The sequence below is a fragment of the Culex quinquefasciatus genome, chromosome 1, assembly GCF_015732765.1.
Source record: "Culex quinquefasciatus strain JHB chromosome 1, VPISU_Cqui_1.0_pri_paternal, whole genome shotgun sequence".
Taxonomy (NCBI): domain Eukaryota; kingdom Metazoa; phylum Arthropoda; class Insecta; order Diptera; family Culicidae; genus Culex; species Culex quinquefasciatus.
Window position 1 is genome coordinate 59,568,095 of NC_051861.1, and position 21,155 is coordinate 59,589,249.

At 33.2% G+C, this 21,155-nt stretch overlaps 1 protein-coding gene and 1 pseudogene across 1 annotated transcript in view; both read left to right on the forward strand.

Annotated features, from left to right (window-relative positions):
• Positions 1-21,155, forward strand: part of LOC6054476 (syntaxin-binding protein 5) — a 430,924-nt gene that overhangs the window by 179,821 nt on the left and 229,948 nt on the right. The window lies entirely within an intron of this gene.
• On the forward strand, positions 20,226-21,134 carry LOC119769078 (annotated as a pseudogene).

Here is a 21,155-nt window from a genome sequence, read left to right on the forward strand (position 1 = left end):
TTCAAAAATTCAAAATTCAAAATTCAAAATTCAAAATTCAAAAATTCAAAAATTCAAAATTCAAAATTCAAAATTCAAAATTCAAAATTCAAAATTCAAAAATTCAAAATTCAAAAATTCAAAATTCAAAAATTCAAAAATTCAAAATTCAAAATTCAAAAATTCAAAAATTCAAAAATTCAAAAATTCAAAAATTCAAAATTCAAAATTCAAAATTCAAAATTCAAAATTCAAAATTCAAAATTCAAAAATTCAAAATTCAAAAATTCAAAATTCAAAATTCAAAAATTCAAAAATTCAAAAATTCAAAATTCAAAAATTCAAAATTCAAAATTCAAAATTCAAAATTCAAAAATTCAAAAATTCAAAAATTCAAAAATTCAAAATTCAAAAATTCAAAATTCAAAATTCAAAATTCAAAATTCAAAAATTCAAAATTCAAAATTCAAAATTCAAAATTCAAAAATTCAAAAATTCAAAAATTCAAAAATTCAAAAATTCAAAAATTCAAAAATTCAAAAATTCAAAAATTCAAAAATTCAAAAATTCAAAAATTCAAAAATTCAAAAATTCAAAATTCAAAAATTCAAAATTCAAAATTCAAAATTCAAAATTCAAAAATTCAAAATTCAAAATTCAAAATTCAAAAATTCAAAATTCAAAAATTCAAAATTCAAAAATTCAAAATTCAAAATTCAAAAATTCAAAAATTCAAAAATTCAAAAATTCAAAATTCAAAATTCAAAATTCAAAAATTCAAAAATTCAAAATTCAAAATTCAAAAATTCAAAAATTCAAAATTCAAAATTCAAAATTCAAAATTCAAAATTCAAAAATTCAAAAATTCAAAAATTCAAAATTCAAAATTCAAAATTCAAAAATTCAAAATTCAAAAATTCAAAATTCAAAATTCAAAATTCAAAATTCAAAAATTCAAAATTCAAAAATTCAAAATTCAAAATTCAAAAATTCAAAATTCAAAATTCAAAAATTCAAAATTCAAAAATTCAAAATTCAAAAATTCAAAATTCAAAATTCAAAAATTCAAAAATTCAAAATTCAAAAATTCAAAATTCAAAATTCAAAATTCAAAATTCAAAATTCAAAAATTCAAAAATTCAAAAATTCAAAAATTCAAAAATTCAAAAATTCAAAAATTCAAAAATTCAAAAATTCAAAAATTCAAAAATTCAAAAATTCAAAAATTCAAAAATTCAAAAATTCAAAAATTCAAAAATTCAAAAATTCAAAAATTCAAAATTCAAAATTCAAAAATTCAAAAATTCAAAAATTCAAAAATTCAAAAATTCAAAAATTCAAAAATTCAAAAATTCAAAAATTCAAAAATTCAAAAATTCAAAAATTCAAAAATTCAAAAATTCAAAAATTCAAAAATTCAAAAATTCAAAAATTCAAAAATTCAAAAATTCAAAAATTCAAAAATTCAAAAATTCAAAAATTCTAAAATTCAAAAATTCAAAAATTCAAAAATTCAAAAATTCAAAAATTCAAAAATTCAAAAATTCTAAAATTCAAAATTCAAAATTCAAAATTCAAAAATTCAAAATTCAAAATTCAAAAATTCAAAATTCAAAAATTCAAAAATTCAAAATTCAAAAATTCAAAAATTCAAAATTCAAAATTCAAAAATTCAAAATTCAAAAATTCAAAATTCAAAATTCAAAATTCAAAATTCAAAATTCAAAATTCAAAATTCAAAAATTCAAAATTCAAAATTCAAAAATTCAAAAATTCAAAATTCAAAAATTCAAAATTCAAAAATTCAAAATTCAAAATTCAAAATTCAAAAATTCAAAAATTCAAAAATTCAAAATTCAAAATTCAAAATTCAAAATTCAAAATTCAAAATTCAAAAATTCAAAATTCAAAATTCAAAATTCAAAAATCAAAATTCAAAATTCAAAAATTCAAAATTCAAAAATTCAAAAATTCAAAAATTCAAAATTCAAAAATTCAAAAATTCAAAATTCAAAAATTCAAAAATTCAAAATTCAAAAATTCAAAATTCAAAATTCAAAATTCAAAATTCAAAATTCAAAATTCAAAATTCAAAATTCAAAAATTCAAAATTCAAAATTCAAAATTCAAAAATTCAAAATTCAAAAATTCAAAATTCAAAAATTCAAAATTCAAAATTCAAAAATTCAAAATTCAAAATTCAAAAATTCAAAATTCAAAAATTCAAAATTCAAAAATTCAAAAATTCAAAAATTCAAAATTCAAAAATTCAAAAATTCAAAAATTCAAAATTCAAAAATTCAAAATTCAAAATTCAAAATTCAAAATTCAAAATTCAAAATTCAAAATTCAAAATTCAAAAATTCAAAATTCAAAAATTCAAAAATTCAAAATTCAAAATTCAAAATTCAAAATTCAAAAATTCAAAATTCAAAATTCAAAAATTCAAAAATTCAAAAATTCAAAATTCAAAATTCAAAAATTCAAAATTCAAAATTCAAAATTCAAAATTCAAAAATTCAAAATTCAAAATTCAAAATTCAAAAATTCAAAATTCAAAATTCAAAATTCAAAAATTCAAAATTCAAAATTCAAAATTCAAAAATTCAAAATTCAAAATTCAAAAATTCAAAAATTCAAAATTCAAAATTCAAAATTCAAAATTCAAAATTCAAAATTCAAAATTCAAAAATTCAAAATTCAAAATTCAAAATTCAAAATTCAAAAATTCAAAATTCAAAATTCAAAATTCAAAAATTCAAAAATTCAAAAATTCAAAAATTCAAAAATTCAAAAATTCAAAAATTCAAAAATTCAAAAATTCAAAAATTCAAAAATTCAAAAATTCAAAAATTCAAAAATTCAAAAATTCAATATTTAAGAAATTTTTAAAATTTTAAAATTTTTTAGAAATGTTAGAAATTTTAAAAAAATTTGAAATTCAAGAAATTTTAGAAATTTTAGAAATTTTAGAAATTTTAGAAATTTTAGAAATTTTAGAAATTTTAGAAATTTTAGAAATTTTAGAAATTTTAGAAATTTTAGAAATTTTAGAAATTTTAGAAATTTTAGAAATTTTAGAAATTTTAGAAATTTTAGAAATTTTAGAAATTTTAGAAATTTTAGAAATTTTAGAAATTTAAGAAATTTTAGAAATTTTAGAAATTTTAGAAATTTTAGAAATTTTAGAAATTTTAGAAATTTTAGAAATTTTAGAAATTTTAGAAATTTTAGAAATTTTAGAAATTTTAGAAATTTTAGAAATTTTAGAAATTTTAGAAATTTTAGAAATTTTAGAAATTTTAGAAATTTTAGAAATTTTAGAAATTTTAGAAATTTTAGAAATTTTAGAAATTTTAGAAATTTTAGAAATTTTAGAAATTTTAGAAATTTTAGAAATTTTAGAAATTTTAGAAATTTTAGAAATTTTAGAAATTTTAGAAATTTTAGAAATTTTAGAAATTTTAGAAATTTTAGAAATTTTAGAAATTTTAGAAATTTTAGAAATTTTAGAAATTTTAGAAATTTTAGAAATTTTAGAAATTTTAGAAATTTTAGAAATTTTAGAAATTTTAGAAATTTTAGAAATTTTAGAAATTTTAGAAATTTTAGAAATTTTAGAAATTTTAGAAATTTTAGAAATTTTAGAAATTTTAGAAATTTTAGAAATTTTAGAAATTTTAGAAATTTTAGAAATTTTAGAAATTTTAGAAATTTTAGAAATTTTAGAAATTTTAGAAATTTTAGAAATTTTAGAAATTTTAGAAATTTTAAAAATTTTAGAAATTTTAGAAATTTTAGAAATTTTAGAAATTTTAGAAATTTTAGAAATTTTAGAAATTTTAGAAATTTTAGAAATTTTAGAAATTTTAGAAATTTTAGAAATTTTAGAAATTTTAGAAATTTTAGAAATTTTAGAAATTTTAGAAATTTTAGAAATTTTAGAAATTTTAGAAATTTTAGCAATTTTAGAAATTTTGAATAAAAAAAATGTAAGACCCATTTTAATCACTCTAAGCCGTTCGACCATTTCTCATCACTTTTGTAGTTTTCCGCTTTTAAATCAACATTTTCAAAAACATCAACAATGGAGAGTTGCTTGCTCACTTTTATTTAAGCTATTTGTTACTTTGGAATAGTCAAAAACACTTGATTAGAGCTGTAATTCATTATCAAAGTGCTGATAGGCCGATAATAGAAATAGGCTGAGGAAGGGTATAATTCTCTAATTTTGTTTTTTTAGAAATCTCGGAAATTAAAAAAAAATCAAAATGTTCTAAGTCTTTTTTTTTTCAAAAGCTTTGGAATAAAAAAAGATTCAAAATTAAAAAAAAAATCAAGAGTTTTGTTTTTTTCTTAAATATTTTGTTATGTTCGATTTCAGATTTCTGTGTTGCGGTCTATATTTGTGTTTTTTTTTTGTAGTTTTGGGTAAATATCTTTATGTTTTGCAATTTTATTTTTTAGTTTTTCTGTACAGGTGATAAGAGTTGAGTGCGTGCGACTATAAATAAAATTTGGCTTTCACTTTTAGTTTTTGCTTTTCATTAGTCGATTTTTTTCATAGATTTTTTTAACGTAAAGGCGCAAGCAGGGAAATTATGCTGATGGATTAATTAAAATATATGTGCGATTGCGTTGAATTTTACATTTTTTTTTTACAAAAGTACTAAATTTTTATGGCTTTCTCAAAACTGTTAAAAACAAACTGCATATAACCCAAAAGTGATAAAAATGCACATGGGATATTTATGCTAACAGAGGTAGTATTGCAGTATGCCAACATTAGAGGCCAGATCAACATACCTTCCAAATCTGTTGCACATTGAAGTTCTCTCCACCTGCTTCGTGAAGTAATGACGTGACTTCAGCGGCCACTTCTTGGTAGTTGGACTCTTCAAACCCGCAGATTCGTCATCGCTGGACATTCCGTCCAGGGGCGAAATGGTTAATCTGTTGGCGTTCCGGACGATAACATGCTCGCTGTGTTTGTGTTTCGCAGCTTTCTGGCGCCGATGTGAGTGCTGGGTCATCTGTTTGACTAGTGAGTCGGTATCCGGCTAGATTCCTACGATCCTAGTTTAGATTTGCCTCTCCGGTTTCCATCCGGCTGTGATCCGAATCTGGCCGCGCGCTCAAGAGGCGCACACAAGCACAGAAGTATCACGATGTTACGGGGTTGATGGCATCCGGGATTGCAGCGGCATTCAATCAGAGGAACGACGATCAGAATGCTGGGGGGATAAGAGAAGGGAGGAGTAATGATAAGTTAATTTATGAAACCGGAAACTCCTGTACCTTTTTGCGTAAGTTTTCCGCCAGCTTTGGCACGCCGTAAACGTCCTCCGTCACAGCACCGGTGACCAGCTTTCTCCAGTTGTAACTGGGAGATGATGCTCGGCTAGGATTTCCGTAATCTACTTCCTCTCGCTGTGCTCGGTGCTGGTGCTCCTTGATGCCAGGGATCGTGTTTACGACGAGCTTATTAAGCAACAGCTGCAGCATCCCGCCGTTCTCACCTTCGACCGGATGGACAAAATTCCTACGGCGGACACGCCCTTGCTGCCTTTAGTCCTTTATGGCGCACTTATTCAGCCGAGCTTGTTCGAACGGTCGAACACTCGCGATTTGCAGCACAATTATTTTTTGTTTATGTTTACACCGTTTGCGCGAGCTGCTGATTTTGACAGCAGCGTAACGCATTGGCTGCGTCGGGCGTCACAGAAAAGGGTGCTGCAAACATGGTGTTTGCGATTTTGCAAACATTTTCTTCGAATGTGAAAATAATTCTTTCAAAATCGGAAACATTTTTGATGAATTCGGAAACAACCGATGTTTTCGAATCCATCGCGAAAATTTTTCGGATCCGCCGACCGGATTTTGTTCCGTGTAGTACTTGGTTTTACCACAAATTGCTTGTATCTCGAGAACCAGGCAATTCCTCTTTTTTTTTTTGTTGCCCAATGGGCATTGGGTTAAGTTCACTGCGACCACCTGAGAAGGCTATCTTTTGTGATGTACCCTGGTTACTGTCCATACTACAAATTACTCGTATCCATTGGATCGGAAGACGAGGGGTTATTTTGCAGACATGGTTTATCCCAATCCGGCGCAATACAGTCGATGAACTGTATGACCTTCTTGGGATGGGTGTGGTGCCATACATCGTACGGCGTAAGAAGGTGCGATCCAAAGAACCGCAGCCTTCGAGACACAAGTGCTCCGCAGAAGCAGAGTAAATGTGCCGAGCTTTCCAGCTCAGTTAAACAAAAACGACAGAGGTTGTTAGGCCACCGGCCGATTTTGTGCAGGTGATATCTGGCAGGACAATGTCCTGTTAGCAGCCCTGCGAGTATTCGTAGTTCCCTACGGTTTAAGCCAAGAAGTTTCCTGGCAATTGAAGGACTTGGAGTGATAAAAGTTTTAGCTTGTCTCAATCCTCGCATCTCGCCCCAGATTGAAGCGATTTGCAATTGTCCCCAATTAGTTATTTCTTGCTTCACGGCACTTTTGAGATTCCAAGGAACGGCTCGGGACCCACGAAGATGTTTGATGAGCCTTGTCTAGCAAGTTCATCAGCCATTTCGTTGCCTTCAATGCCGCAGTGCCCTGGGACCCAAAACAACATGACTCTGTTATGCCGAGAAGCAAGTTCTCTGAGGGAAGCGACGCACTCCCAAACAAGTTTGGATTCGCATTTAGAGGATTTTAATGCCAATAGTGCAGCTTGGCTATCCGAGAAAATACCGATTTTTGCGTGTCTATAATTTCTCATAATACACGTCCTCGCACAGATGTGTATGGCATACACTTCTGCTTGAAAAACGGTAGGCCACTTTCCCATAGATATGGTTTCCATGGTTCGAGGACCGAAGACTCCAGCTTCAGTAGAAGTGCCCATTTTTGAACCATCCGTAAAGAAACGAATAGTTCCTTCTGGAAGTGTAGGTCCTCCATTACTCCACATTTGGCGATTTGTTTCAATCACCTCATATGGAATGTCCATGTTGGGCCTCACCTCCATGCAGTCCGAGACTGAAGTTGCAAGGGGGGAAATGTTAAAAGTCTTCACGATCCGCGAGTGACCCGTTCCATCTCCTTCCACCCAGTTGTTACACCGTTGTAGTCGTAGAGCGCCAAGCGCTGCCTCCTGCTTCACATGTAAATGTAAAGGCAGAATGCATAGCATGGCTTCCATGGCCGCGGTGGGGGTTGTTTTCATTGCACTCGTTACAGAGAGACATGCCAGTCGTTGGAGCTTGGTCAGCTTCGACTGACATGTCTTCTGTTCAGTCTTCGGCCACCAAACGGTCGACGCATAGGTTACCCTAGGTCGAGCGATGGTGGTGTAAGACCAGAATGCAAGTTTCGGTTTAAGGCGGTTGCCGAGCATTTTGTTGCACGCCCAGATAGCAGTAGTTGCCTTCTTTACCGCATAGTCTAGATGTGCATTCCAGTTCAGCTTTTTGTCAAGGATTACTCCTAAATATTTGACCTCAGAACTGAAGGTCAGTTGGGTTCCTTTCAAGGTAGGCGGCCTAAGGTCGTGTTTCCTCCTGTTAGTAAACGGGATTATCACGGTTTTGTTGGGGTTTATTGTCAGCCCTTCCTGCTCACACCACGACATGGTGCAGTTTAGAGCTGACTGTAGACGGTCCGATAACGTTCCGTCGTACTTCCCCCGGATGATTAAGACTACGTCGTCAGCATATCCAATGACTTCGTAGCCGAGTTGTGTAAGTTTTCTTAGAAGACTATCTACCACCAGCAGCCAAAGCAAAGGAGAGAGTACTCCCTTGCGGACAGCCTTTGGCTGCTGTTATTGTGATAGATGTGTCTCCTAGCGATGCTGAAATCTCTCTGCTCGTAAGCATAGCATGAATCCAGCTCGCAGTTGTTCCATCGACGTTCCTCGACCGGAGCGCTTCATTGATGGCTGTGTACGAAGTGTTATCGAAGGCACCCTGAATATCAAGAAAAGCACAAAGTGCAGATTCTTTATATTTCAGTGCGTTCTCGATACGTGACACTAGCGTGTGTAGGGCAGTTTCGGTCGATTTGCCCGCTTGGTATGCATATTGGTGTTTATGCAAAGGGAAGTCCTTCAAGAACTCCGCCCGGATGTGGTTGTCCGTGATTTTCTCCATAAGCTTGAGCAGCGTCACTGTCAGACTTATGGGTCTGAAGGCTTTTGGCATCGTGGGGTCACATCTGCCGGCCTTAGGTATGAAGATCACCTTAACTTTACGCCAGCTTCGAGGGATGTAGCCCAGGGTAAAGCTGGCTCGAAGTAAGTTGATCATCTCAGCCATTATGGTGTCGGCTGCTTTTTTGAAGAAAGATTGGAAGGATGCCGTCGGGTCCTGCAGCCTTCAGTGGTTCAAATGTGCCGAGGGCCCATCTGATTGAAGACTGGTTGAACATTCGACGGGCTAAGTGGACTGACTCTCTTGATGGTCGACACCATACGCCATCTGCAGTCCGGGTACTAGCTGCATCCTCCTCTCTTTCAGTTGATTCTGGAAAGTGCGTACTCATGAGTACTTGCAGTGTTTCCTTGTTTGTGACAGTGAGAGTGCCTTGCTCGTCTCTCACCTGTCCTAGACCGTTGGAATGGTCTTTTGACAACGCCTTTTGGAGTCGGGTTGCTTCAGACATCGAGCTTATGTCCTCACAGAAATTAGCCAGGCTAGTTTTTGGCTCTCCTCAACTCCGCGTTATACTTCGTTAGGGCTGCTTTGTAGGCATCCCATTCGGAAGTGAGCTTAGCTCTGTTGAAAAGCCTTCTAGCCTCCTTGCGGAGACTGCTCAGGCTTTCGCTCCACCACGGTACGTCCCGACAGATTTCCCTCACCTTCTTAGGGCAGCTTGCCTGGTAGGCTGCCGTGATCCTCGGTTGAAAACTATTCGCTGCAGTATCCAATTCTTTGGGGGTTCGTATTCGTGAAGGAGCGTCTTGTTTGGACCGACAAAGGTGACCTCGAAAGGCGTTCCAGTCCGTGTCATTTGGGTCACGAAACGTTTCCTTTTTCATTTGACTGGCCTCAATGTCAAAGACAATCTGTCTGTGATCAGATAGACTAGCTTCTTCAGAGACATGCCAGTTTTTTATTTTGTCTGCAAAAGCAGCACTACACAGAGTGAGGTCCAAGACCTCCTGTCTTGCGACAGTAACAAAAGTAGGTTCATTGCCCTTATTGCATACATTGACGTTGTTAGACGTCAAGTATTCAAGAAGGCGCTCACCTCTATCGTTAACATCCGTGCTTCCCCATATCGTATGGTGGGCGTTCGCGTCACAACCGATGAGGAACGGTTTATTGACAGCCCTACAGTATCGCACAAGTGCGGCCACTTCTGGCGGTGGAACATCGTCCTGGTCACCAGGAAAGTAAGCAGATGCAACAACCATCTCCTGCTTTCCCTTGGTGGTCGGGACGGTCACCATTGCTGCAACGATGTCTCGTTGGACGAATTCCGTGATTGGAGTACACTTGATGTTTCCGCTCAGCAGAATCGCCGTTCTTGGTGTTGCCTGCGTATTGCTGTAGATCAATCTACTGCTTTGACAGGACAGTCCAAGGATTTTGTTGTGGTTCACCCACGGTTCTTGAACGAGAGCAATCCCCAATTGCTCTTTAGTGAACCTCCGACTAAGGATACTGGAAGCACCCTTAGCATGATGGAGGTTAACCTGGATGCAACGGATATTGTTCATTGTTCTGTTGAACCTGCCGTTTTCTCCAAGATGTTTTGATGATCCGGGAACAGGATGGCAGTGTCCTGCAGCTTGGTCGCTGATGTGTGTTGAGGATGCGGGTTCCTCTTGTATAGTACATGAAGTACTGGAAGGCCACATGAGGTCGGTTTTGTATTGTATATCTGTACCTGAGAGTTTTCTGAGATGCTGTGTTGACGAGTGGTAAATTACCGTGCTCATCGTAGCGGGGGTGCTCAAGCGGTGAGGTTGTTGCGTGAATTTTCAGAATGTTCAGCTGTACCGGTGCTATATTCGCAAAAAAGCGAAAATATGCATGTGGTTGCCTAGTTTTCGTCAAAGACTGTTGCGTAACCTTACCATCTCTCGCAGAATTGCTCCGAAGAACAACAGAAGGTTCTCGTTTGGTACTGGATAACTCTCCTACTTCCTTCCACATGTGAACCTTCCTGTGCATGTCTCTCATGCGTTCCGACACCGCAAACTGCACTCTACAGTTTTCCGCCGACTCTTCTCTTCTAGTGGTGTCCTCTCTTCCGGCGGATTTCATGCTTCTTCTTCCTTCCTTCCGCGTTGGTTCCAGCTGAGGGAAGCAGCTGGCACTTGGGTTTTGGTTTTATCAGTTTCCATGTTGATAAACCTTGTTTTCAGGACTCCTACAAACTTCAACTGTGACTCGGGCCTGCAAAGACACAGAGGAGACTACATACTGCGTGGGGCGTCTTGGTACCACGCAGGCTCCGTTCAGACCTGGATACTTCTTGCTCCCCTCCAGACATACATCCCTTGGCACGGGTCGCTTGACACTGTAGATTGGGGATTGGGATTTGGGAAAGGGATTGAGGATGGGGAATGGGACGTGGTTCTCTGTATGGCTTTTTGCGAGATGAGAGCAGAGGACAACAATCATCTCAACGTTTCCACTTTACCCGGGCTAACGACCGGCAGTTCCAGTTCACGATGATTTCCCTTCATATGTTAACAAGACCACTTATGATTTTGGCACATATTCCGTTTGTCAGCATTTCCTGTCATTACTTGCGGGAAAAATCTACGTGGAATCAGCTGTGCAGACCTCATGTGTGACAGGAATGCAGGTTGAGCGACTCCCACGCCCAGGCAATTCCTCTAAAAAAAATGAAGTGCGTAACCCCACGCGCGGCAAAGGTATGCGCAGTCTGCGAGGCAAAGGTATTTTACGCTTATTTTATGTGTAAAAGTTAATTTTTCATGTAGTTTTCAATAGGGGATCGTTTTTACGCCAAATAAAAATAATTTTATGGTTCACTGACTATGGTTATGGTTAGAATACCCGAGCAGAGGTAAATAACACGGGAATATCAAATTTTGGTATTACTTGGGCAAATAACAGGGACCAAAATGTGCCCTTGGTTGCTAAAATACCATGAAATCATACCAAAGACTTGTATGTGGAAGAGCACAGCAATACCAAACCATGTTATTCCAAGGGCAAAATAAAACCATTCCAATACCAAGTGGACCTCGTCGGTCCGAATTGGGCGCAGAGCCTCCACCCAGTCAAATCAGTTTAAATTCTGAAACGGAATCTAATTAGAATCCGTTATACGATTCTAATTAGATTCCGTTTCAGAATTCGGATTGAGTTAACTAGGCAGGAGAGATATCACTTGCCCTCTCTGAGATGGTGTCCAAAGATGGCGATGTCTTCGGATCCCGGATCGGAAAAGGGACCTTGAAATTGTTTCCCAAGATCATGTCAGCAGGCGTCAAAGAGATTGGCATCTCTTCATCATTGCTCTCTTCGTTTCGTGAGTTCTCGATTTGATGTTCGTTGTCGTCTTCAGTACCGTTTCCGCTGAGCTCGTTCGTGATTTCAGTTGAGTGATTCGGCAAGATCGTGGCGGTGTCGGTCCCGGATATACTGATGCAGCCGATTGGATTTGTTTGTCGTGGTGTAGTTTGGGTTTGCAAAACCGTGGGGAAGGTACCTTCGTTCACCACACCAGCGTAACTTTGTGGTGCAGTTGTCTGTGCGCTTTTCTGTCTTTCGCTAAGGTCGGCCTTCTGGCCGAGAAGTTTTTTGTTTTCAACACATGACATCCCTATGTGTTGAGTTAGTGTGCAGTGTCTGCACGTCGCTACACAGAAAAAAAAATTGAGTTTTAGAATGTTGAAAATTTGGTAGGTTGAATATCACCTCTTTTATGAGTAATATTACATAAAAATGTATGAAAATGTGAACCTGATGAATATTCATCAAAAACTGATAAAATTAATCATTTTGTATCATTTTTGGGGTATAATTAATATTTTTTTGACACAAAATCTGTCACCATTTCCTGATTCATTTACCATCATTTATTTTTCTGTATAGTTGACCTGTGTAGGTGACCAGCGATAGTTCGTTTTTGATTGTAACGAACGACTTAATATGGCGGCGAAGCACCATCTTTGCAATCCGGGTTCCTGACGATACGCCGCGGAATTCGAATTTTTCTCCCCAAACTGCCTCTTGGATGCTAAAGACATCACCGTAGTGCCGAAGAAAGGCCACAATTTCGTCATTCGTGATGTTTTCGGAGAGATGGTGGATTTTGACCTCCACTCCCCCGTCCTCCATCGCTAACCGAACATTGACCTTGGTTTTATTAATCACAAGCTCGTGCTTCTCGTTGTGCATAGCAACAATGTCTTGAGCTATTTTTAACTCACTGCACTTAACATGTGCGCAATTTTGCGCATGGTTGATCTGGAGCCTTTTTACTTTCTCTGGCCTTAAGGCAAGATTAACGTGCAAAAACTTGTGCAGCTCTTTAAATGATTTGCGTTTTGGGAAATTCGATAGAAGCACCTTGAAGATTTTCTCGCGAGTTTGCACTTAAACATATTTGTGATGGCTATGCATAGCCAGATTGAAGAATACAAAAATACAAAAATACAAAAATACAAAAATACAAAAATACAAAAATACAAAAATACAAAATTACAAAAATACAAAAATAAAAAAATACAAAAATACAAAAATACAAAAATACAAAAATACAAAAATACAAAAATACAAAAATACAAAATACAAAAATACAAAAATACAAAAATACAAAAATACAAAAATACAAAAATACAAAAATACAAAAATACAAAATTACAAAAATACAAAAATACAAAAATACAAAAATACAAAAATACAAAAATACAAAAATACAAAAATACAAAAATACAAAAATACAAAAATAAAAAAATACAAAAATACAAAAATACAAAAATACAAAAATACAAAAATACAAAAATACAAAAATACAAAAATACAAAATTACAAAAATACAAAAATACAAAAATACAAAAATACAAAAATACAAAAATACAAAAATACAAAAATACAAAAATACAAAAATACAAAAATACAAAAATACAAAAATACAAAATACAAAAATACAAAATACAAAAATACAAAAATACAAAAATACAAAAATACAAAAATACAAAATACAAAAATACAAAATACAAAAATACAAAAATACAAAAATACAAAAATACAAAAATACAAAAATACAAAAATACAAAAATACAAAAATACAAAAATACAAAAATACAAAAATACAAAAATACAAAAATACAAAAATACAAAAATACAAAAATACAAAATACAAAAATACAAAATACAAAATACAAAAATACAAAAATACAAAATACAAAAATACAAAAATACAAAAATACAAAAATACAAAAATACAAAAATACAAAAATACAAAAATACAAAATACAAAATACAAAATACAAAATACAAAAATACAAAAATACAAAATACAAAAATACAAAATACAAAAATACAAAAATAAAAATACAAAAATACAAAAATACAAAATACAAAAATACAAAAATACAAAATACAAAAATACAAAAATACAAAAATACAAAAATACAAAAATACAAAATACAAAAATACAAAAATACAAAAATACAAAAATACAAAATACAAAAATACAAAAATACAAAAATACAAAAATACAAAAATACAAAATACAAAAATACAAAAATACAAAAATACAAAATACAAAAATACAAAATACAAAAATACAAAAATACAAAAATACAAAATACAAAAATACAAAAATACAAAAATACAAAATACAAAAATACAAAATACAAAAATACAAAAATACAAAAATACAAAAATACAAAAATACAAAAATACAAAAATACAAAATACAAAATACAAAAATACAAAATACAAAAATACAAAAATACAAAAATACAAAAATACAAAAATACAAAAATACAAAAATACAAAATACAAAAATACAAAAATACAAAAATACAAAAATACAAAATACAAAAATACAAAATACAAAATACAAAAATACAAAAATACAAAATACAAAAATACAAAAATACAAAAATACAAAAATACAAAAATACAAAAATACAAAAATACAAAAATACAAAATACAAAAATACAAAATACAAAAATACAAAAATACAAAAATACAAAAATACAAAAATACAAAAATACAAAAATACAAAATACAAAAATACAAAAATACAAAAATACAAAAATACAAAAATACAAAAATACAAAATACAAAAATACAAAAATACAAAATACAAAAATACAAAAATACAAAATACAAAAATACAAAAATACAAAATACAAAAATACAAAATACAAAATACAAAAATACAAAAATACAAAATACAAAAATACAAAAATACAAAAATACAAAAATACAAAATACAAAAATACAAAAATACAAAAATACAAAAATACAAAATACAAAATACAAAAATACAAAAATACAAAAAAAAATACAAAATACAAAAATACAAAAATACAAAAATACAAAAATACAAAAATACAAAAATACAAAAATACAAAAATACAAAAATACAAAAATACAAAAATACAAAAATACAAAAATACAAAAATACAAAAATACAAAAATACAAAAATACAAAAATACAAAAATAAAAAATACAAAAAACAAAAATACAAAAATACAAAAATACAAAAATACAAAAATACAAAAATACAAAAATACAAAAATACAAAAATACAAAAATACAAAAATACAAAAATACAAAAATACAAAAAGTGCTATGTCATGAAAGATGACAAGAAAGATCATTGGACAGAAATTTGGCAAGTTGTACAAGCTTAATCTTTGAATTTGAAACAGATGCATAGAATTAGTAGAAGAAAGTACAGTTGAGTTGCCTAGCGAGGAGAAGTGTAGAAGTGATGACGTCATGATGCGCTACACACTAAACTGTCTGCAGTGAAAAACAAAAAGTGTTATCCGATTTCAATAGCAGTCCAGCGAAAGCTCAACGCTGTTTTTTGATGGTGAGAGATTTGACAGCTCCCATACTAAATGTCTCGATTTTCATACTGTTTGTTAATTTTCTTTTAAAATTAAATACTTAACATATGAAAACTATATATTTTTGGTGCCCAAAATTCCTTCTGAATCGAATGGTGTACTTATCTCTTATCTTTTTCGAACAGTTTTTATTTTAATAATATTCTAGACATATTTTGTGCACGTAATCAATCAATACTTTTATCATGAATAATCATTTTATTGCTTAAAAATTAAGTTTCCCTCAGCTCCCATATTCAAATACTTGGAACAAGACTTGGAAACTGTAATTTCTAACACAATTGGCCACCTAGCGGCCATTTCAAACTGGATTCGTCTATGTTCTTGAATTGCACGCTTACTGGGGGAACTCAATTTTTAAGTTCGTTCAAGCAAAATGAAGTTCGCTTCAGTGATCTCAAAATTGAGATGGGTTTGTTTTGATTTTCAATCGCAAATTTGAGATCACTGAACTGAACTTGATTTTGCTGAGGTACTTATAATTTTGTTTTCTCTTGAATGTGACACTTTAGTGACTTAGACACGCACGGAGTTCCGGATTGTGCAGGTAAGATATAAAATTCCCCCGCAGAGATTGCCATACCGTTGGTACTTTTTCAGGCGGAACTGGTCCACCGGTGGACGGAATCCTTTGCAGTTTGTGCAGGAGGAATCGGTCCACCGGTGGACAGTTTCCTCAGGAATGTTTCGCAGGAGGAACTGGTCCACCGGTGGACAAAATCATTTGCAGTTGGTGCAGGAGGAATCGGTCCACCGGTGGACAGTTTCCTCAGGAAAGTTTCGCAGGAGGAACTGGTCCACCGGTGGACGGAATCCTTTGCAGTTTGTGCAGGAGGAATCGGTCCACCGGTGGACAGTTTCCTCAGGAAAGTTTCGCAGGAGGAACTGGTCCACCGGTGGACTGAATCCTTTGCAGTTTGTGCAGGAGGAATCGGTCCACCGGTGGACAGTTTCCTCAGGAATGTTTCGCAGGAGGAACTGGTCCACCGGTGGACAAAATCATTTGCAGTTGGTGCAGGAGGAATCGGTCCACCGGTGGACAGTTTCCTCAGGAAAGTTTCGCAGGAGGAACTGGTCCACCGGTGGACGGAATCCTTTGCAGTTTGTGCAGGAGGAATCGGTCCACCGGTGGACAGTTTCCTCAGGAAAGTTTCGCAGGAGGAACTGGTCCACCGGTGGACTGAATCCTTTGCAGTTTGTGCAGGAGGAATCGGTCCACCGGTGGACAGTTTCCTCAGGAAAGTTTCGCAGGAGGAACTGGTCTACCGGTAGACGGAATCCTTTGCAGTTTCCTCGGGATAGTTTCGCAGGAGGAACTGGTCCACCGGTGGGCGGAATCCTTTGCAGTTTGTGCAGGAGGAATCGGTCCACCGGTGGGCGGAATCCTTTGCAGTTTGTGCAGGAGGAATCGGTCCACCGGTGGGCGGAATCCTTTGCAGTTTGTGCAGGAGGAATCGGTCCACCGGTGGGCGGAATCCTTTGCAGTTTGTGCAGGAGGAATCGGTCCACCGGTGGACAGTTTCCTCAGGAAAGTTTCGCAGGAGGAACTGGTCCACCGGTGGACGGAATCCTTTGCAGTTTGTGCAGGAGGAATCAGTCCACCGGTGGACAGTTTCCTCAGGAAAGTTTCGCAGGAGGAACTGGTCTACCGGTAGACGGAATCCTTTGCAGTTTCCTCGGGATAGTTTCGCAGGAGAAACTGGTCCACCGGTGGGCGGAATCCTTTGCAGTTTGTGCAGGAGGAATCGGTCCACCGGTGGGCGGAATCCTTTGCAGTTTGTGCAGGAGGAATCGGTCCACCGGTGGGCGGAATCCTTTGCAGTTTGTGCAGGAGGAATCGGTCCACCGGTGGGCGGAATCCTTTGCAGTTTGTGCAGGAGGAATCGGTCCACCGGTGGACAGTTTCCTCAGGAAAGTTTCGCAGGAGGAACTGGTCCACCGGTCGACGGAATCCTTTGCAGTTTGTGCAGGAGGAATCGGTCCACCGGTGGACAGTTTCCTCAGGAAAGTTTCGCAGGAGGAACTGGTCCACCGGTCGACGGAATCCTTTGCAGTTTGTGCAGGAGGAATCGGTCCACCTTCGTGGTTGTGCATGAAGAATCGGTGCAACGGTAGTAATGTTTTGCAGGAGGAACTTATCCAACGGTGGACAGAATCTTTTGCCGGTTGACCAACAGGAATCGATCCACCGGTGGACTGATTTCTTCTAGCGCTGTCTCATGCAAAGTTAATGTACCGTCATCTGGGGTGAATCGGGACTACAGTTCGAATAGGGACAGCACGTTTTAGACCAACAGGGTTGTTACGGACGGCGCGGATTTGCTGACTAATTTTGCTCAGGCGCGGATGGCACTTTTGATAAATAAATTAATTGGGAGAGATAAAATTACTTTCAAGTTATTTATTAAGAAAGATATTATCAGCAATTACGATAATTTGTTTTTTCCATTGAGTGCAATTCTAATTTCTTATTAGTAGATTTTTTTCTGAAAATCTTTGTATTTTCTTAATACGAACCGTCGAAAAATTAAGCTGAAGATTATGTAGCGATTTTTTTTTTTTAAATCTATGGTTGAGAATTTCTTAAATAAAATTATTACTACACTTAACTCATTTCTTAATATATCCGGCTCTGAAGATGAAATTTCTTTTGAGTTTTTAGCAATGTTTTTTAACCTTATTAATTTTTAATTTTATAGTGAATATATTCAATTTGCCTTTGAATTTTAGATGGGATTTACCCGTAGAAATATTTTTCTAAATTTAAACGTTCTTGGCGAAAAATAAAAAGATCAGAACATTTAAAAATTAATGCCCCATCATTCAAAATTCAAATTTTAAAAATTCGAAGCTTTTTATAACATTTTAATAGTTTTTTAATCAAAAATTTTAAAATTCGGATTAAAAAAAACGAATTTATAAAATCATACTATAAATAATCCGAAATTTCCAAATTCAGAATTTTAAAAATCTGACATTCAAAACTCCAATAAACTTAAAAATCAAAAAATCAAAATTAAGAGAAAAATTCAAAATAAAAACAAATTCTTAAATTCTTAAATTCTTAAATTCCTAAATTTTTACATTCTTAAGTTCTTAAATTCTTAAATTCTTAAATTCTTAAATTCCTAAATTCTTACATTCTTAAATTCTTAAATTTTAAAATTCTTAAATTCTAGATTAAATTTTCAAAAGGTCCTTTCTGCATAGGAAACCCATGAGGGATAGGTTGTTTTGAAAATTTAATCTAGAATTCTTAAATTCTTAAATTTTTAAATTTTTAGATTTTTAAATTCTTAAATTCTTAAATTCTTAAATTCTTAAATTCTTAAATTCTTAAATTCTTAAATTCTTAAATTCTTAAATTCTTAAATTCTTAAATTCTTAAATTCTCAAATTCTTAAATTCTTAAATTCTTACATTCTTAAATTCTTAAATTCCTAAATTCTAAAATTTCAAAATTCTTACATTATTAAATTCTTAAATTCCTAAATTCTTAAATTCTTAAATTCTTAAATTCCTAAATTCTTAAATTCTTAAATTCTTAAATTCTTAAATTCTTAAATTTTTAAATTCTTAAATTCTTAAATTCTTAAATTCTTAAATTCTTAAATTCTTAAATTCTTAAATTCTTAAATTCTTAAATTCTTAAATTCTTAAATTCTTAAATTCTTAAATTCTTAAATTCTTAAATTCTTAAATTCTTAAATTCTGAAATTCTGAAATTCTTAAATTCTTAAATTCTTAAATTCTTAAATTCTCAAATTCTTAAATTCTTAAATTCTTAAATTCTTAAATTCTTAAATTCTTAAATTCTTAAATTCTTAAATTCTTAAATTCTTAAATTCTTAAATTCTTAAATTCTTAAATTCTTAAATTCTTAAATTCTTAAATTCTTAAATTCTTAAATTCTTAAATTCTTAAATTCTTAAATTCTTAAATTCTTAAATTCTTAAATTCTTAAATTCTTAAATTCTTAAATTCTTAAATTCTTAAATTCTTAAATTCTTAAATTCTTAAATTCTTAAATTCTCAAATTCTTAAATTCTTAAATTCTTAAATTCTTAAATTCTTAAATTCTTAAATTCTTATATTCTTAAATTCTTAAATTCTTAAATTCTTGAATTCTTGAATTCTTGAATTCTTGAATTCTTAAAATCTTGAATTCTGAAATTCTTAAATTTTTAGAAGAAAATATTTCAAATATTGGAAATGCAATTTGTTTCCGAATGAAATTTTAGTGAGGAATTTGGATCACAATCTTTATTAAAATTCATAGATTTTGAACTTTCAGAATTTCGAAATCAAAAATTTAATCATATTAAAATTTTAGATTTTGGTTTTTAGGATCTCGTCTTCGGACCTCCCAAGAAGAAGACAAATTGGAGATCAGGCGGAAAATTGTTAAACCTGGCACAAAAATATGTTATCATAAGAAGCCAAATAAATAGTTTAAGCAAAAAAAAAATATTCTTAAATTCTTAAATTCCTAAATTCTCAAATTCTTAAATTCTTGAATTCTGAAATTCTTAAATTTACAGAAGAAAATATTTCAAATATTGGAAATGCAATTTGTTTCCGAATGAAATTTTAGTGAGGAATTTGGATCACAATCTTTATTAAAATTCATAGATTTTCAACTTTTAGAATTTCGAAATCAAAAATTTAATCATATTAAAATTTTAGATTTTGGTTTTTATGAGCTTATATTTTTGAAGTTAAATTTCATTTATTAGATTTTTAAATTTTGTTTATAGTGGTCTAAATTATTTTCGCTCTGATTTGCTTGAAGATTTTTTTTTGTGACACTTTTCTTGACGTCTCTTGAGGTATTTTTAAAAGGATTTTTGCTTTCATTCCTTCAAACATAAAACGAGTTTCATTTTTTATCAAATACTTTCTGCATTAGTTTTTCTTTGGAAATAACATTTCTTGAATGTTGGTCGCAATTTTTATATGGCGTTGATTTCGCGCGGATTGGGGTTTCGGTCGGCGCGGATTTGGCGCGGATTTTTTTCGAATTTCCCGTAACAACCCTGAACCAGTTCAATGCTTCACATTTGGAAATGGATGTACACATTTTGTTGCTCTGAATCTGGTCTACTCGAAACCACTCAAAAATATTAAAATATTAGGCTGCAACATTGCTAAAAAAGCTGTCCCAATTCACTCCATGTGTCCCAATTCGCCCCCGATGACGGTACAAGGCGCTATTTGTAATGTTAGTGGTTCATTATTTGAGGAGGATTTGGTCCACCGGTTGACGGATTGTCTGCCAAAGTTGGGAGGCAGAATCTGCCGGGGATGGAAGAATTTACTAACAATAAATTTGGTCTAATTGTTTTCATGGTTCTATTTCAGTATAATCCGTCGAACTGTGCGCATGACATCAACCTGTACCAAAATGCCGACTTCGAGGACAATTACACGAGTCCGAACTTCCTGCAGGAGCTGAAGCTAACGTCAACCTTCAGATGTACACACTTCCGGATGAATTCCTAGGTGCCACCCGGCTGAGCCAGCAACTTTCCATCATCACTAGTTTTCTGATCATGTTCCACTATCTGTACACGGACGCTCTCAAACCGCAAAGCATACTTGGACAGGCCATCTTCGGAACCGTCATCGGATATCTCATCTATGCCGGCGAAGCCTCCGACTTGACACCGTCATGGAGGACTTTAAAACGGCCGCAGCCGTGCTAGTATTTGTCTACATTTTTTCTCCGCTTCTGCGCAACCTCACGGACAGTGTCAGCACGGACACGATTACCTTCCTTGTGCTGATGCTCCACCTGATATTCTACGATCACTACGTTCCGGCGGCAATCGTCTCCAAGGGTATTACCCTCAACGCAGCCATCTTCGAGGCGATCTGCCTAACCGCGAGGGCTATCCTTGCCGTTTCACGCTTTTGTTCTGTTGGAAGTGGCCGCCGTTAAATTTACTCTGGGCCGATCCTTTTGGCGAAGTTTCGTAGCGTTACCATGCAGGTGGCCTTCATGGACTGTTTGGTGCGTCAGAGCCGCTGTTGGCTAAGCTGAACATTCGGGTGACGAAGGAGGAAGGGTCGCTGTTGAGGTTAATTTGGAATCTGTT